Raw genomic sequence first — 20,527 nt, 5'->3', positions numbered from 1 at the left:
TTGTTTTGTTTTGGTCGTCGGCTTGTTGTCAGCAACCATGTCTTGTGTGCAGGTTGCTTCAACCCGCGGGCGGTCGCAGGTCGGGTCATCTATTCTCACCGGTGATAGTAACCCGACCATTTGGACACATCCAGGCGTGGCCCCTTCCCAATTCATCTTCTTCCCCAGATCGCATTTGTATGCGGTATGTGGTTACTACAATAACATTAATGAGTATCCCTCCATAGGCATGTGAGGGCGACACAACCTGCTACTCATATCGTCTTCATTCTCTACTCCAACAATGAAACAATTATCAAGCAAGCAACGACAAATTTAGCCTAGAAGAATTTTCTTGAGGGCTTGGATGTATTTTTATTTTTCCATAGGGTCTTTTCTATAGAAGTGGGGAGAACTATCTTACATCTTATATTTCCCATGTACCCGTTTTACTTAATTAATACATAATTTATATATTACTGTAGAAAAACAAAATTTAACAAAAAAGTAACAACATTTGTTATACAAGTACAAGCATATGGCACATCCCCCCTTATTTTCAGTCACCTAAATTTTTCATTATTCGTGTCACCGACTTGCACACTACTAATTAGACTATTTTAGGGTGTGCAACTACACCTCAAGTAATGATGTACAACCTTCGTATTAAAATATAAGATGTTTTGGTAGGTCATTTTAGTCTACCATAAAGTCTTATATTTTCTATGAAGGTAATATTTCTCACTTTGCCCTCTCGTGGAAATAAAGGTCGCATGGAGGTGGCCCTGCTAGCTCCGCCACTCCCCGTTGGCAAGGCCATGTGTTGTCTCCTACTCAATGTGGAACTTTGGTGGCGAGAGGAGGTGGGGACCATGGATCTGTGTTATGTCGATGTAGTTAGGTATCTCTTAGGGGTTAAAGTTTCCTCATGGTATAACTTTATTGGTGATGGTGGTGGTGTACAAAATAAAATCAAGGTTTACCAAGTCATAATACACCCAATCGGCAAAGTGGACGATGGTGTGGTGTTCTAATTCTTTAGCTTCTTCTATGACCAATGAAGATCGTGAAAGGGCGTTGTTCCCCAATAATATTTTGGTGTTGATAACAATGGATTTAGTGAGGACTAATATTGGTTATCAAGTTTATCTTAGGACATTGGTTGCTCGGTGGTTATCAATAGAGATGGTTGCCCCCCCCCCCCCCCTAATTCAAAACGGAAAAGTGTTGATTTTTCAAAGACTCGAAGTTTTTTTTTGTTTTTTTAGTTATAGGAAAGCCGCACTATTAAGAGGGGTCTCTCATTGGATCTGTGATGGAACTCATCTTGGTACATTCATATACACACATCCTAGGAAACCAAGATAGCCACTCTATTCATCATCATCTTCATCATATATTCACCATCAATTGGCATGTAATTCACTTAAAATGTCCTTTTGGGGCTGCTTTTTCACCTGCCGAACTTCCCTTCAGATCCTCTGGAACGAATCTCCGGGAATCCGGGAATCCTGACCTACCTCTGGAACCACCTCAGGCTAACACTAGAGTTATTTTATTTTTGCAGGAGATAACTCCAGAGTTGGTCCCGAAATCAGGGCGTCCCAGTTTTTGGTCCTAAATTTGGGAAGGTAGAAATCCGTCCGTGTCTCCAGTGTTATGTTTGGCATACACGAGAGGCATCTGGTGCTTGCCAGAGGTTACATTTTTCGGAGTCAGTCCCGGATTCCAGGTCATCCCAAAAGGTCTTGCCAGAGCCTTCGGGAGATGTTTTTGTACTCCACCGGGCATATTTCAATGTGGGCTATATAAAGCCCACTTCTTCCTCTTCCCCGAGGGGCATCCTTCCCACCTAACTCAAGTTGAGCTCTTTCTCTCTCCTACTCCATTTTTTAAATCTCAAAAGTTCCATATCCCTTCATCCCTCCATCAAAACACTTCACTCCTTTGAGGGAAAAGGGAGAGGATCACTCGATCTACACTTCCATCAAACTGATTTGAGTTCCACGTTGATTTTATTGAGAATTTGTTACCCTAGGAGATTTGGGGCTCCTAGGAGGTAGGAGTCAAGGATCGAGAGCTTCCTTGCTGTAAGTGCATCTAGTGCCACCCCTAGTTGGTTTTGGAGTATTGACGACAAACGTGGTTGAGGGACTAATGTGTTTGTGAGAATTGCAGGATAACACAGGTAGAAGTCCCTCATTGATTCGGTTTTCCTACCAGAGATGACCCCTAAAAATCTATGAAGACATTGAAGTCAAAGGTGGTATGTGAAGACAGTCACATTGAAGACTATGACAAGAGAAGACATCGAGTGAAGACTATGGAGCGCGAAGACTTAGTTGTTTCGTCGTTCTTTTTCTTCTTTGTTGAGTCATAGGAACCACCGTACTGTTAAGTGGGGTCCAAGTGAACCAGTCAGAATGACTAAAGTGATGCTTAACCAAAAATCCCATGTCTTCGAGCGAAGACAATGAGAGCAAATCTTATCCAGAGCTGGATAAGTCAGCTTTGCTTGTAGCCCAAGTAAAGTTGCCGTGTGTGTTTGAAATTTGACCGTTGGAACACGTGTCAGTTCCTTAGTGACCCAGGGTCATTTCGGACAAATCAGGTCGGGTTGCCTAGTGGCTATAAATAGCCCACCCCCTACAACCATAAACGGTTGGCTGCTCAGAGTTAGTGCACGGTTTTTGTCGTTTGAGAGCAACCCACCTCGAAGCCTTTGAGAGAGAATTCCTTGCGAGGATAAAGCCCTAAACACCCAGAGCCAAAGAGTGTTAGGCATCACTTAAGTCTTCCTATCTGTGTGATCTGAAGACTTATTACACTTGAGGACTGTGAATCCTTCAGCCGGTTAGGCATCGCGTTCTGAGCATCCAAGAGTCATTGTGGATCGCCGGTGAACGAAGTCTGTGAAGGTTTGGAAGTCTACCTTGAAGACTTACCAGAGTGATTGGGCGAGGACTGGGTGTCCTTAGCTCAAGGGGAATAAGGTGAAGACATGGTCTTATGAGTTGAATCTCAGCCTCCCTAACCAGACGTACAATTGTCACAATAACTAGAATTGGTCCAACAAATCATTGTCTTCAACAAGTCACTGGTTTCATCCTTCCCATTCCTTTACTTACTGTTGGTCCTGGTGAAGTCATTGTATGATTGCATTATCTTTTGTCTTCACTGAGTGACTGCTTGTTCTGATTGGCTTCACACTATCTTCCTACCTGATCTATACTGCCTAGTTGCTATTAGTCATTATGCTTTCACTTCATTGAATACTTGACTATGGCTTGCTTAGTGTAGTCTACCTTCCGCTGCATGGTAATAAGTTTATTTCTATCGTTTGTCTTCGAAAACTTCCATGTTTTAAAGACTTTCATAAAAATCGCTTATTCACCCCCCTCTAGTAGATCACTAGCACTTTCACTTGCTTGTGTTGTGCCCCAGGAAGATTATACGAAAGCTTCCTTGTATTTGGTGTGCTCCATATAGTTTGTAAAGGCGTGGTCGTCGCCTTCAAGACCATCTGTGGGTGATTTGAGGAACATCCGTTGCGGGGAGACTCAAAGTGAGAAATAGGGTGAGCCACTTGGTGGCACTCCGAGCTTTGTCTTCGCCATCCCTCAAGCAGTGATTAGCACTCACCCAAAGAGTGTGAACTTTGGGATAATTTGCATCCTCGACTTATTTGTGGTTAACATTTTCCGCACCCTTTACTTTTTTATTGGCTTGCTAATTAGAGTGTTGCCTAACATACCTTGCTTTGATCTTGCTTGACATATATATTATTCTCACCTAGTTGCATATCTAGATAACCTACTTTATCCGCATTACCCTTAAATTGGAAGTGAAGCTTAACATTTCTAGTCTCCTATTCACCCCCCCTCTAGTTGACATCTCGATCCTTTCAGATGGGATCGCTTCGGGGCTTCAGCGGGGCGCTAGTGAGGTTAGGTCTACCTGAATCTGTCTAGCGAGATCTAGGGTGGTCATCCAACCCTTTCTGTCACCTTCTTATCTAGGGAGGCTATATGTTTCTTTGATCACTATCATTGACATCCTCTGTCTCCAACTGGTGGCTTGTCAACTGCTACGTCAACAACAATTTCCTGGTTCCCAAGGTGTTTCGGAGGTCCTAAGGAAGCACCAAGGTTCTCTCACGACGCGTGGCCAACAAGTGTAGCATGAAAACATTGTGAATTTTCCAGGAAAAAACATGGTGATTGAAGGCAAACTAAGTGCAACATTGGAAGCGGCGTTTCTGCACTTAGGTCTAGATGCTCCCATCCATGAACGGTGAAACCGTTTAAAATAGTAAATAAATCAAAAAAATCTGAATTTTTGTGGTGCAAGATGGCCAAATGCGTGATGCCCGTGCCAAATTTGATGGAGTTTGGACATTCGAGGAGCTCGTAGCAAAAAAGACAAATTTCAGGCATGTGAGAAAGTTTGAAAAAACGCAATGTTCATAGCCGATTTTTACTTTTTTGGCGCGAGGTCCTCAAATGTCGTTTGCCCATGAATTTTTGCACGCGCCTGGTGCACTCAAGCATCTTGCTTGCAAAAAAAGTTTTTGATTTTTTTGATTTTTTTACTATTTGTTTCGATTTTACTGTTAGCAGGATGTAGATGAGCCAGGGCACCGTTTTGAATATCCGTTAGTTGGTTAGATTCCTTATGGTGGGACAAATACATCTAATGTTTAGTGACGACGACTGCGGCTCTAGGGTGCTGGTCTTTAGGGGCACGTGCATGAAGACTTCCCCGGCTATCATCGACAAGGTCGAGCCGGACCAGATAGGGAGCGACGACAATGTCGGCTGCTTGTCCGTATGGTGGTAGTGGTCGTTCGGTGCCGTAGGTTCCTTGATGTAATTTTTATTACGTTTGGGGTACTATGTACTTCTTATGAGTCTTTATAATATATATGAGTCCTTTTAAAGAAATACTAGATCCTTTATGATGGAACCTACCCATTTTGATTTTTTGCGAGAAAACTTCCAATCTATTCATGAATTGTCATGGTGGTACAAGGAACACCAAAAGTAAAAAAATGTTTAGGTTCGTAGATCATCTAGCAAAGACTAGAAGCATTGAATCAAGCTGAAGACGCGCCACCATCGTCGCCCCTCCCTCATCGCATTCGGGCAAACATTATTATAGTAGACAATCGAAAAGTTATCGTCCTAAGGCACCATGGACCATCGGACCTGAACAGTAACCACCGCTGATAAAGAGAAGTATAGATCGGAAGGATCCACCCTGCAGACACATGAACGTAAGCGAACGAAGACCGGTTCCACCAAAGAGAAAAACCGACCGAATCCCACGAGATCCGCCGAAGACACACCTTCACATGCCCTCCGACGACGCTAGAAGCACCACCGGAGTGGTGGCTAGGCGGATTGAAGTCCAAGAATTATTATGGCGGAAGCTGCCCATCGGGAATTTGCTCTCACTTTCTTGGATTGTTTCACAACTTGTTTCTAGATGGACTGTTTCACAACTTGTTTGTAGTATTTGCGAACATGGACTATCTGGCAACTTGTTGCTAGAAGGAAGGCACGCTGACATGAAAAAAATGGTAAGGACGTGCAAAATCGAAGCAATTAGCTATGGAAACATCGCTAAGGACATGCCCAACGGGTAGCCCTAGGAGTGCTGTCAGGTTTGGATGGTCCAACTAGGTTCGGGTGCTGCTTGAAACGTGTCAGGGGATCTTCTGCAGGAGGCAGCCTCTTGGGCAGAAAAAGTGAAGAGAGATGAGAATATGTGAGTAAAAGATGATGACATTAGGGTCCACAGCATGAAAGACATGAAGTTTTAGTCATGTGACTGCAAAACTCATTTTTCCCGTACCTAGCTGGATGGATCGAGGGCGGCAGCTACCGCTGCCCCCATTTCTCATGCCCTAATCGCATTCAGTGCACTAGAGCGGGTAATATGATAAGGACACGCCGTCATTGTCGAACGTATTACGTCACGACAGGATAAAGATGCATATGATGTCATGTCCTTTGGTGGTGTCATTGTTACGCGGAAGAAACAATGGGCGGGTCAAAAGGAATTATAACCAGGTGGGTGCTGACGGGATGTTGTATATGCTAATATTTCTAGAAGCAAAAGCCTAGATCCCCTAAGAAATTTCTTCGTTGAATGGAGGTGTTAAAATAACTCACCAGGAAACATGTGCAGCTCAACTCCGTGGTCCAAGATGCAGGGCTTCCCAACTGCGGCTAGCAACGGATGTATGCAAGAATTTGGCCGTGTGTTCGCCCGATAAGACAAGCATCAGTATCGGCCACACGGATCCTCTGCTCTACTCTTAAACCTCCGGAAAGAATCTGACTCGGCCCGTAATAAACAAAGGCTTGACATTTGCAACTTCAGGATCGAGCTAGTGCGCTTGAATTTATTAGTAGTATGGAAACCATAGAGATACATGTACCCTCTCCAGGGCTGAGAGGCCATTGTTGAGCTGGTTTATAGCCCTTCGTGCATTGTCGAGTAGCGACTTGTTATTTTCCTTTTTGTATACCCCTTTTGCGGGGAGTATGTAACAAGGATAATTTTCTTCTTTTTTCGAAAATGTAACACGGATAATTAAACAAGCAAGAATTCGCCTACCAACTGATGTATCATACGGTTGCCTCGCCGACATGTCTCCGCGTCATCCCAGCTGCCTCCTTCAAGGTTAAGGCTTGTGGATGAGTAGTATGTTGGTTTTTAGTTGGGGAGCTCCTATACGACCCTTTATGCGCCTGTTCAGGCAACTGGCGCTCACTGCCTCATCTGCTCGGCCGACCCATGAACACGCAACAGCGCAGAGAAAATGTATTTATAGCATGAAAACCCCTAATAAAGTGGCTCCCGTGAAGACTCGAGCTTGCGCCCTTTAGATCCAGTGTAGGTTGGCTAACCAGTAGAGCTACTAGGCGCTACAAAAACATGCAGGGCGAACTGTTTAAGAAAAAACTGTAGCCGCGCTTATATTTTTGAATTATTCGAAAACAGTTTAGAAAAACGTGATTTTTTTGAAAAATGCAAACAAATTTGAAAGTACAAAGATTTTTTTAAATCACGAATTAGATAAAATCTCAAGTATTCTAAAAAGTTCACGAAATCGATAAACTTCATAAATTTAAAAAATTCATCAGTCATGCAAAAATGTTCAAAAATTGGAAAAAAAGGTAATCAATTTTGAAAAAAGACACCAATTTTGGAAACTAGTTAATCCATTTTAAAAAATGTTCGTTCATTTTGAAAAAAGTTCATCAATTTTGTAAAAAAAGTTCTTTCATTTTGAAAAAAAAGTTCTTTGTTTTTGTAAAAAGGTTATCAATTTTAAATAACCACAAATCTAAAAAAAGTTCATCAATTTTGGAAAAAAATCAATGATTTTAAAAAAATCGGCAATTATGAAAAAAGTTTAAAGACTTTGGAAAAAAGTTTTATTGATTTTGAAAAAGTTCATAAATTTAAGAAAAAGAAAAATAAAGGAAAAAGAAAATAAAAATAAATTGAAATTGAAATAAAAAGAAATAGAAAAGAAAGAAGAAAAGGGAGAAGTGATCATAACAAGCGTCGTGGCCCGGGTTGGTTACAACAATTTATCAAATATAAGTAGATCCCTGGCTTGGCTCACCACACGCGCACATTTTTCTGTTTGCAATTAACACCTTAACGGGCACAATGGGCGTCGAATAAGAAATGTCGTTTAGTTGAGCATGTTGGCTTGGCAGGAAACAACTGGTGGGCTGATAGGATCTAGCAATTTAGGCCCATTAGCTTGGATTATACAATAAGAATAGAAATATCATGTTATCTAAAAAAGGAAATATCATTAGGAAGATTCAACATCATTCTTCTGTCTTTAGCTGTAATTTTATTTCTGAGAGTCGTGAGTCGAACAATGAAACTCATTGTCTAGCCAAGTTTTCGCATTCATTAGATTAGGAGCGCCATATGTGGCTTGGGCAACCCCATGATCCGAGATGTATTCCACAGTCTGTGGCATTGATCAATAAAGTTGGTTTACCCCCTAAAAATCTAAAAAAAGAAATATCATCTCTACACTAATGGGGAATTGGTAGGTTTGTGTCACCTCCTCCATCGGTTATTTCCTCCCCATGCCCCCCTTTGGTTTATTGTTGACTTTTTATAATATCAACCGGTGCCGCACAAAGTAAAAACCCAAAATAAATCAAGTAACTTTCAATAATCTAAAATAAATTGGCATTTTCCTAAAACCATGTTGTGCATTAACTCAATTAAATCAAATATTTCCAAAATCTCAACTAAATCAAAAAATTATTGTCTCCCCCTACCCATACCCAAGTCATCATGGCAAAATAGAGAATACCATACGTAAGAAAAATCACAACCAAGTCTGTGGACCACCAAACAACGACTACTAGCACTACAGGAGCGAAGGTGCACCGCCATCACCATCCCTCCCTCAACGGAGTCGGGCAAACCTTATTGTAGTAGACAGTTGGGAAGTCGTCATACTAAGACTCCATAAGACCAGTGCACCAGAGTAGCAGCCATATCAGCAATATAAGCTCCCCATAGAACTAAGCAATATAGCAAACAAAAATGTAAAGCAAAGGAGTCAGATCTACACTCCTTTACTTTACATCACATTCTATCTCAAAACTATTGCAGAGAATCCTATCTTCAAATAAGTGATTCTAGATTAATTCATGCAATTTTAATTGCACCACCAAGCATACTTGTCATTTTAACAATGCCAACTACCAATTATTGTTCAACTCTCCAAACAAATATAAGTGAAGCAAGATAGTTCTGATTGTTTCTAACATGATTACTGCCATGCTCTAATAAGTTCAAGTGAAGAAATACAACAATTATATAAATGCAAGGACTATGGATAACTCCCAATGCATATTTATCAAGACAACATGATGATTGATTTTGATCAACAAAAGAAAAAATAAAAATAAAAATACGCTTCAAGCATAACACATATCATGTGAACAAATAAAAACGTAGGTCCAACCAAGACTAACCGATAATTGTTGATGAAAAAAGGGGATGCCCTAAGGGGCATCACAAGCTTAGATGTTGGAGACTTTTGAAATATTACCTACGGGTGACTTGGGCGTCCCCAAGCTTAAGCTCATGTATCTCCTTTATTCTTCACATGTCACAGTCTCCCCTGGGTCTTAAAAACTTCATTCACACAAAACTTTGCAAGAAATTGTGAGATAGATAAATGTAAATAAATTAAAAACTTTAACACCATTTATTGTACCAACTAAAAAAAATATAATCCAACTTGAAATACTACTACACATGTCTAACATCTCTATCCCCTGAGAAACATTAAAGGAGTAAACATAAGCAAACAATGCAGCTATAACAACAATCTGTCAAAGTAGGACATATTGTAAAGGGGGAATTTATTAAAATACCCCTATAAATCCAAGAAAATATGAGACATTACCATGTGACAAAGAACTTATAAATTATCACCGTGTCAAATTTCAGATTTTATCATGTTCTGACTATCCATTAATATTCATGACATAACAGAAAACTTTCTATTTGTCTTACTAAGCCTAAATTGGAATATTGTATGCCCATAATGCAAAGAGTAAAGAGAAGATTGGTTGGTTGCTCTAATTTGTTATCATGTGGTGAGAAGTTGGTGCCGGAATCTGTTTTCTCAAATCTCCCAATCTTTTATGTGAGTTCTCTATCTTTTCCATTTGGAGTGGTTGATCAACCCAAGAAGTACTTAAGGCACTGGTTTTGGAGAAAGTATGGCATGGAGGATAGATGTCCTGCCTTGATTGTTTGGATATAGTTTGTCTTCAAGAAGAGCAGGGAGGATTGGGAGTGCTTGATTTGGCCACTCAAAATAAATGCCTCCTCATAAAACACTTGCACAATTTTTAAATTATTGAAGATTTGACGTGGGTCAAGTTAATTTGGGAAACTCACTATGAGGGAAGATCCATTACCACTAGACAAGTGGGTTGGTTTTGGTGGAAAGGCATAATTAAGTTCATTTCGTAATTCAAGCAGGTATCAAAATGCACAGTTGGGCAAGATAGTTATATTATGTTGTGGCAAGACAGTTGGAATGATACCCTCCTTAAACACAAATCTCTAGAGCTATTTTCTTTCATCCAGACATTCAGCTCCATAAATGTCTGGAAATATTTTGTTGCCACCCATGAAGCACATTTTTATCCTTGGAAGTCTTCTGGATAGTCTTCAATCAGAATGTGCCAAATTTTGAGACAAGATTTAGAAGCCCATTTCATCTTCACGTCATTGTGGAAGAGTGTTGTTATTCTCAGATTGCTGTTGAACCTAAATTCAGAAAAATCAGCCAACAGAGGCCTATCAGTTTTTGATGAAATTCTTTTGAGCTTGACATCTTTGCCTGATCTTTTTTGCCCTGGACATCATCATCATGGGTTGTTGTCATATTTGGATGCAGAGCAATTCTTGGATATTCAATCATGAACTACCCAATGTCACCTGCTGGAGATTTCTGCTCAAGAGTGCCCTCGAGCTCACATCCCACAAAATTAAGAACAAGTATGAAGTATAGTTCAAGAATTGGATTAATTGTTGAGCACCTCAGTTAAAGATTATTGTTAGAATACAACTTGTATTAGGATTATGACTCCTACTCGGTTTGTAATAAGGCTAGGTCAGGTGTGGCTTAGCTCTTATATATACTTCTTGTACCGGCACAATATTGCATCAACAATTGTTCAATACAATTCTACATGGTATCAGACTTTCGATCCTAGGGTATGGGTAACCCGCCAGCCCCACCACCGCTGTCGCCGCCCGGCTACTTCGAGCGGCGCACTGCCATCCTCGCCGCGGCCATGGCCTCCTCCGCCTCAACCTCTACTCTAGCTCTACCTCCACCAATACCCCTTTCCATCTCCTTCATCGACACCATCTCCGATATTAGTCCCTACATCCCCGTAACCCTAGACCTCGCTGCTCACAACTACTACCATTGGCGTCACCTCTTCGACGTCCACCTCGGGCGATGCAATATATGCTCTCATGTTGCCGATGACTCTCTTCCTCAACTTCATGATCTGCAATTGGTCAAGGATGATCTCGCCATTATTCAATGGATCTACATGCGAGTCTCCACGGAGATCTTCAATCTCGTCCACTGTGACGGTGCCTCCACGGCCGATCTATGGGTGGCCCTTCGTCAGCTCTTTCAGGACAACATCGACGCTCGCGCCAACAATCTCCACACCGAGCTTTGGAATACGGTGCAAGGTGATTCACCAGTCAACGTCTACTGCCAACGCCTCAAGGCGATCGCAGATAAACTCCGCGAACTTAGTGATTCGATCGATGATTGCCAGCTCATCAATGTCCTCCTCGTCGACCTCAGCGAGCGGTTCGAGAAGCAGGCCTACCTCATCCCTATGGTGCGTCTGTGTCCCTCCTTTACCGAGGTTCGCTCGATGCTCCAATGGGCCGATCGTGCCCTAACTACGAAGGACTCCCGTCCTCAGGTCTTCACTGCTTCTCCTTGCCCGCCTGCGTCGACGCCGCCACTACCACCTCCACCAACAACACCTCCTCAACCATCCAGCTGGCGTCCAAGTCCCAACTACCGGGGCAAAAACCCTAGGTTACCACAGTTCCGCACGGCGCCCGCTCCTGCTCCGCCCCCGGCTCCACCAACTGCACCACCACCGCCGCACGGATGGTGCCCATCTCCTGATCCATGGACAGGGCTAGTCTGAAGGAAATATGCCCTAGAGGCAATAATAAAGTTATTATTTATTTCCTTATTTCATGATAAATGTTTATTATTCATGCTAGAATTGTATCAATCGGAAACATAATACATGTGTGAATACATAGACAAACAGAGTGTCACTAGTATGCCTCTACTTGACTAGCTCGTTAATCGAAGATGGTTGTGTTTCCTAGCCATGGACATGAGTTGTCATTTGATTAATGGGATCACATCATTAGGAGAATGATGTGATTGACTTGACCCATTCCATTAGCTTAGCACTTGATCGTTTAGTATGTTGATATTGCTTTCTTCATGACTTATACATGTTCCTATGACTATGAGATTATGCAACTCCCGTTTACCGGAGGAACACTTTGTGTGCTACCAAACGTCACAACGTAACTGGGTGATTATAAAGGTGCTCTACATGTGTCTTGATACATCTCCAACGTATCTACTTTTCCAAACACTTTTGCCCTTGTTTTAGACTCTAACTAGCATGATTTGAATGGAACTAACCCGGACCGACGTTGTTTTCAGCAGAGTTACCATGGTGTTATTTATGTGCAGGAGCAAACGTTCTCGGAATGACCTGAAACTTCACGAAGACACTTTTCAGAAAATAAGAAAAATACCTGCAAAAGATGAAGGCCAGGGCGCCCACCACCTTGCCATGAGGGTGGGGGCGTGCCTGCCCCCCTAGGGCGCGCCCCCCTACCTCATGGGCCCCCTCTTACCTCTCCGACTCCAACTCCACCTCCATATATTAAGTTTCGGGGAGAAAAAAATCAGAGAGAAGAAATCATCGTGTTTTACGATACGGAGCCGCCGCCAAGCCCTAAAACCACTCAGGAGGGCTGATCTGGAGTCTGTTCGGGGCTCCGGAGAAGGGAATCCGTCGCCATTGTCATCATCAACCATCCTCCATCACCAATTTCATGATGCTCACCGCTGTGCGTGAGTAATTCCATCGTAGGCTTGCTGGACGGTGATGGGTTGGATGGGATCTATCATGTAATCGAGTTAGTTTTGTTAGGGTTTGATCCCTAGTGTCCACTATGTTCTGAGATTGATGTTACCATGACTTTGCTATGCTTAATGCTTGTCACTAGGGCCCGAGTGCCATGATTTCAGATCTGAACCTATTATGTTTTCATCAATATATGAGTGTTCTTGATCCTATCTTGCAAGTCTATAGTCACCTATTATGTGTTATGATCCGTTAACCCCGAAGTGACAATAATCGGGATACTTACTGGTGATGACCGTAGTTTGAGGAGTTCATGTATTCACTATGTGTTAATGCTTTGTTCCGGTTCTCTATTAAAAGGAGGCCTTAATAGCCCTTAGTTTTCGTAAGGACCCCGCTGCCACGGTTGGGTAGGACAAAATATGTCATGCAAGTTCTTTTCCATAAGCACGTATGATTATATTCAGAATACATGCCTACATTATATCAATGAACTGGACCTAGTTCTGTGTCACCCTAGGTTATGACTGTTACATGATGAACCTCATCCGACATAATTCTCCATCATCGATCCATTGCCTACGAGCTTTCCATATATTGTTCTCCACTTATTTACTTTTTTGTTGCTATTGCTATCATCACTACAAAATACCAAAAACATTACTTTTACTACTGTTACCTTTTGCTACCGTTATCACTACTATCATATTACTTTGCTACTAAACACTTTGCTGCAGATATTAAGTTTCCAGGTGTGGTTGAATTGACAACGCAGCTGCTAATACTTGAGAATATTCTTTGGCTCCCCTTGTGTCGAATCAATAAATTTGGGTTGAATACTCTACCCTCGAAAACTGTTGCGATCCCCTATACTTGTGGGTTATCAAGACTATTTTCTGGAGCCGTTGCCGGGGAGCATAGCTCTATTCTTTGAGTCACTTGGGATATATATCTGCTTATCATTATGAAGAACTTGAGAGATCCAAAAACCAAGATCTATCCCTCAACTACGAGGGGAGGTAAGGAACTGCCATCTAGCTCTGCACTTGATTCACCTTTTGTTTTGAGTAAGCTTGCGACACCTACACCTGCTTCTGCTATTCGTTCTGATATGTCGCATGTTATTGATGATGCCACTTCTGCTATGCATGATACTTATGATGAAACTACCTCTATGCCTGATACTACTATGCCACTTAGTGATTTTCTTGATGAACAACTTGCTAGGGCTAGAGAAATTGAAAATATTGAATCTGATGATACTGATGAAAGTGATGATGAAGAATCACTTGTTATTCCTAAGGGTTATGTCTTTGATCAAGAAGCTTCTTTAGCTATTTTAGCGTGCCAAAATAGAACTGAACTCAAAAGGTTATTAGCTAAATGGAGTAAGCAATCTCTAAATGCTAGAATGAATCCTGACCCTGCTTTTGCTACTTCACCTATCTTTGTTACTGATAAGGATTATGAATTCTCTGTTGATCCTGATATAATTACTTTGGTTGAATCTGATCCGTTTCATGGTTATGAATCTGAAACTGTTGTGGCACATCTTACTAAATTAAATGATATAGCCACCCTGTTCACTAATGACTAGAGAACTCGCTACTTTTATATCCTTGAAATATTTCCGTTCTCATTAAAGGGTGATGCTAAGATATGGTTTAATTCTCTTGATCCTGGTTGTGTGCATAGTCCCCAGGATATGATTTATTACTTCTCTGCTAAATATTTCCCTGCTCATAAGAAACAAGCTGCTTTAAGGGATATATATAATTTTGTGCAAATTGAAGAAGAGAGTCTCCCACAAGCTTGGGGGAGGCTTCTCCAATTACTTAATGCTTTGCCTGATCATCCTCTTAAGAAAAATGAAATACTTGATATCTTTTATAATGGACTAACTGATGCCTCCAGAGATTACCTGGTTAGTTGTGCTGGTTCTGTTTTCAGGGAAAAAACACCGGATGAAGCTGAAATTCTATTGAATAATATGTTGACAAATGAAAATAATTGGACACCTCCAGAGCCAATTCCTGAGCCTATTCCTAAACCAACTCCGAAGAAGAGGGGTATTCTATTTCTCAGTCCTGAAGATATGCAAGAGGCAAAGAAATCTATGAAAGAAAAAGGTATTAAAGCTGAAGATGTTAAGAATTTACCTCCTATTGAAGAAATACATGGTCTTAATTTACCGCCTGTTGAAGAAACATATAATCTTAATCCTTTACCTATTGAAGAAACTCATGGTCTTGATAACCCGACACAGGTAGTAAAGGTAAATTCTCTCTATAGATATGATAAAGTTGTAATCCCATTTACTAAGTTTGCTAGCCCATGCTTAGATGAGTTTGATAAATTTATGGCTAAGCAAGAAGATTTTAATGCTTATTTTGGTAGACAATTGAAATACAACTCAAATATGCTTGAACACTTGGGTGATTATATGGCTAATGTTAAAGGTGAACTTAAACTTATTAGTAAACATGCTTCTATGGTTACCACTCAAGTAGAACAAGTACTTAAAGCTCAAAATGATTTGCTCAATGAATTGAATAGTAAAGATAATGATTATGTTGTTAGAGTGGCTACTAGAACTGGTAGAATGACTCAGGAACCTTTGTATCCTGAAGGCCATCCTAAGAGAATTGAGCAAGATTCTCAGAGAAATAATATAGATGCACCTAGTTCTTCTAAAAAGAATAAAAAGAAAAATGATAGGACTTTGCATGCTTCTAGTGAACCTATTGTTGAAACACATGAGAATCCAAATGATATTTCTATTTCTGATGCTGAAACTCAATCTGGTAATAAACCCGAAACTAGTGATAATGTTAATAATAATGTTCATGATGATGCTCAACCTAATAATGATAATGATATAGAAATTGAACCTGTTGTTGATCTTGATAACCCACAATCAAAGAATCAATGTTATGATAAGAAAGACTTTGTTGCTAGGAAACATGGTAAAGAAAGAGAGCCTTGGGTTCAGAAACCCATGCCTTTTCCTCCCAAACCATCCAATAAAAAGGATGATGAGGATTTTGAGCGCTTTGCTGAAATGATTAGACCTATCTTTTTGCGTATGCGATTAACTAGTATGCTTAAAACCAATCCTTATGCTAAGTACATGGAAGATATTATTACAAATAAAAGAAAGATACTGGAAGCTGAATTTTCCACCATGCTTGCTAACTATACTTTTAAGGGTGGAATACCAAAGAAACTTGGAGATCCAGGAGTACCCACTATACCATGCTATATTAAAAGAAACTATGTTAAAACTGCTTTATGTGATCTTGGAGTCGGTGTTAGTGTTATGCCTCTCTCTTTATATCGTAGACTTGATTTGAATAAGTTGACACATACTGAAATATCTTTGCAAATGGCTGATAAATCAACTGCTATACCTGTCGGTATTTGTGAGGATGTGCCTGTTGTAGTTGCAAACGTTACTATTTTAATGGACTTTGGTATTCTTGATATTCCCGAGGACGATAGTATGTTTATTATTCTTGGAAGACCCTTTTTGAATACTGTAGGGGCTGTTATTGATTGCACTAAAGGCAATTTCACTTTTCATGTAAATGGTAACGAGCATACGGTACACTTTCCGAGGAAACAACCTCAAGTTCATAGTGTCAACTCTATTGGAAAAATGCCATCGATTATATTTGGAGGTTTTGAATGTCCTCTTCCTACTGTCAAGAAGAAATATGATATTCTTATTATTGGGGATGTGCATATCCCCGTTGAGGTAACATAGTGTTATTTGAAATTTCTCCGGTTCCATGTTATTCGGAATGAGTTCGTTAACAAGACTTGATCAACCTTGTTAGTGGATTCCTTTTGATGATCATGAGATGGATGAAACTAGAAGGCACAACCTTTTGTACCCCACTTTTACTTTCTGTTATTTATATTAAATAAAATAAAAATAAATATTTTTCTGTCTGTCATCTGATTATCCATGCAATATAAAAATACCTCGAAAATAAAAGTTCTCCAAATGCCCTGAAATTTAAATATGATTTTTTCTAGAATATTTGAGGATTTATGGAACTAAGAACACACCAGGGGGGTCAACCACCTGCTCACGAGGGTGGAGGGCGCGCCCACCCCTCTAGGGCATGCCCCCTGCCTCATGGGCCCACGGTGGCCCTCCTCCACTTATTCCTGCACCCACACACTTCATCTTCCTCCCACAAACATGAATATCCAGCTCAAGCACGAGTTCTAGCTCATCTTGCTGCCATTTTCGATCTCCTTGCTCAAAGCACCTCTCACAAAACTGCTTGGGGAGATTGTTCCTTAGTATGTGACTCCTCCATTAGTCCAATTAGTTTTTTTTCTAGTGCTTTATTCATTGCAAATTTTTGCTGCTTAGGTGACCCTGTTCTTGAGCTTGCATGTCAAATTTATATGGTAAAAAGTAGTTTTGATGCATGATATAGGCCCTAGGCACTTGTAGGAGTAGTTGCTATCAATATTATTTAGTTTGGTTTATTTTTATTTTGAAGTTACTAAAAAAATTCAGAATTTTTCAGAGGAAGAAATATGCTTAGGAAAATGTTCCAAGGTGGTTCTTCAAGGAAGCAAGGACCCAGACTTGCAATGCGTGATGCTGATGAAGAGCCACCAAGAGACGCTCCAGTGCGTCCTTGTGAATGGCCTTCTGAGAACTTTATGGATCGAGCGGGAATTAAGGAAGAATTTAACACATATTTGCGTAACGCTGATCTTGTGAGCTTCGAGGAAGAGAAGTGCAGTCAGTATCACTATCTCACCAGTACCTTTGTGAGGAGGTTTGAATTTTCAACTTCACGTAATTCTCCAACTGTCCTGTTTGATCTTTATGATAAATCTTACACTATGGACTTAGAGGATTTTACCACTGCTTGCAAACTTCCACAATGGGGTAGTATAAGGGATCCTCGCAAATCAGAATTTAGAGATTTTCTTGCTAGAATAACTGTGGGAGAATCTAGAGATATTACACAAGCTTCCATAGGGAGCATTCACTTTCCTGCTATACATTATTTTGCTCTCTTCATAGGTAGATGCATTAATGGTAAAGATGAGGCATGTCACATGTGTGTCCCCGATCTTAGTATTCTTAGGAGTGCTGTGTTAGGAGACAAATCATATAATTTGGGAGCCATTGTTGCACGTAGGTTGCATCTTAATAGACTTAATGGAGATTTCCTTGGTGGAATCTATGCAACCCGCATAGCTAATTTTCTTGGTATAGCCATATGCGAAGATGATATTGAATTACCTCCTGCTTATCTAGATTTTAATGCTATGGTTCACCACCAGTTTGTCGAGAGGAATGAATCACCTCTCCAGTATCGACTAATCTTTGACAGACACCGTGATGTCTGTATTACCCTCCCTGCTCCTGCCTTCTTTGATTATCAGGCAAGAGGAGGATATACTACTACCAGAGAGGAGGCATATGAGTACGAGAGGAGAGAGGAGGCCGCTCGTCGCCATGCTGCAGCTCAGCAGACGATAGCTGCTGCATCGCAGTACGACCCCAACTACTATTATGGATATCCGCCAGGCCAGCCATGGCCATAGACCAGCTTAGGCCAAAAGCCTAAGCTTGGGGGAGTACGTATTTCCCACCGACATTACATTTATGTTCACACACTCATTGCTAGATGTCAGTGCTCATACTTTTTCATTGTATCATCCATGCTAGTTTATTTTCCTCTTTATGCTTTCTTCTTGTGTGTTTAATAAACCTTAAGAAAAACCAAAAAAATTAGCTGTAGCTTTTAATTAATTTACTTTCCATGCTTGTACTAGTAATTAAAAAGAAAACCCAAAAAGATTTCCCATTCTTCTTTTGCTTGTTGGGAGCTTTCCCGTGTAAATAGTATTATTTCTTTTCTTTCCTTTGGGGGTCGATAGGAGAAGACCATAATTAAATTGTTGAAGTGGCTCTTATATGCATTATTGTTGATCTGACAAAAGAGCCCATATTGCCTTGTCTTCTCCTGTTTATTGAATGCCTGTAGATTCCAGCTTAGTCCAATGCACGTGCACTATTATTATTATTCACATCGTTCGGTCGTGCAAGTGAAAGGCAATTATGATGTTACATGATGGACTGGCTGAGACGAGAAAAGCTGGTATGAACTCGGCCTCTTTTGTTTTTGTAAATATGATTAGTTCATCGTTCCCGATTCAGCCTATTATGAATAAACATGTTTGCAATGACAACTAGAGATCATAGTTTCTTGTGCCATGCTTGATTAGCTATGAGCTATAATGGTTTACCTTGCATGCCAACATGCTATTAAAATGGTTATGATGTGGTATGATAGGGTGGTATCCTCCTCTGAATGATTTAAGTGACTTGACTTGGTGCATGTTCACGCGTGTAGTTGAAACAAAATCAACATAGCCTTCACGATATTTATGTTCATGGTGGATTATATCCTACTCATGCTTGCGTTCGGTGTTGATTAATTTTAATGCATGTTCATGACTGTTGTCGCTCTCTAGCTGGTCGCTTCCCAGTCTTTTGCTAGCCTTCACCTGTACTAAGAGGGAATACTGCTTGTGCATCCAAACTCCTTAAACCCCAAAGTTATTCCACATGAGTCCACTATACCTACCTATATACGGTATCTACCTGCCGTTCCAAGTAAATTTGTATGTGCCAAACTCTAAACCTTTAAATAAATATCCTGTTTTGTATGCTCGAATAGCTCATGTATCAACTAGGGCTGTCTGTATCTTCCATGTTAGGCGGGTTATTCTCAAGAGGAGTGGACTTCGCTCCTCACTCACGAGATAAATGGCTGGTCACCGGGATGCCCAGTCCCATGCTTTATGCAACCTAAATCAAAATAATTGCAAACAAAACTCCCCCTGGGACTCTTGTTAGTTGGAGGCACTCGTTGTTTCGAGCAAGCCATGGATTGATGCTTGTTGGTGGAAGGGGGAGTATAAACTTTACCATTCTGTTTGGGAACCGCCTATAATGTGTGTAGCATGGAAGATATCGCCATCTCTTGGTTGTTATGTTGACAATGAAAGTATACCGCTCAAAATATTATTCACCTATGTTTCAAAACCGAGCTCTAGCACCTCTACAAATCCTTGCTTCCCTCTGCGAAGGGCCTATCTATTTACTTTTATGCCGAGTCATCATCCTCTTATTAAAAAGCACCAGTTGGAGAGCACCGCTGTCATTTGCATTCATTACTGTTAGTTTACATTGAGTATGACTTGACTGGATCTCTTTTACCATGAATTGCAATGTCTAGTCAGTCCTTGGTCTTTAAAGGTGCTCTGCATTTATGTTTTGCGGTCTCAGAAAGGGCTAGCGAGATACCACCTTGTTATATCATATTATGATTGTTTTGAGAAAGTGTTGTCATCCAAGATTTATTATTATTGCTCGCTAGTTGATTATGCTATTGATATGAGTAAACTTTAGACCTATGCGTTATTGCAAATGTGGTTAGTTATAATCTTTGCTAAAAACTTGAATGCTGGCTTTACATATTTACAACAACAAGAGCAAACAGAGTTTGTAAAAGTTTTTCTTTATCACTTTCAGTTTATCAACTGAATTGCTTGAGGACAAGCAAAGGTTTAAGCTTGGAGGAGTTGATGCATCTCCAACGTATCTACTTTTCCAAACACTTTTGCCCTTGTTTTGGACTCTAACTTGCATGATTTGAATGGAACTAACCTGGACTGACGCTGTTTTCAGCAGAGTTACCATGGTGTTATTTATGTGCAGGAGCAAACGTTCTTGGAATGACCTGAAACTTCACGGATCCACTTTTCATAAA

This window comes from Triticum aestivum, chromosome 3A (assembly GCF_018294505.1).
Source record: "Triticum aestivum cultivar Chinese Spring chromosome 3A, IWGSC CS RefSeq v2.1, whole genome shotgun sequence".
NCBI classification, from domain to species: Eukaryota; Viridiplantae; Streptophyta; class Magnoliopsida; order Poales; family Poaceae; genus Triticum; species Triticum aestivum.
Note: the sequence above shows the minus strand (reverse complement) of the source record.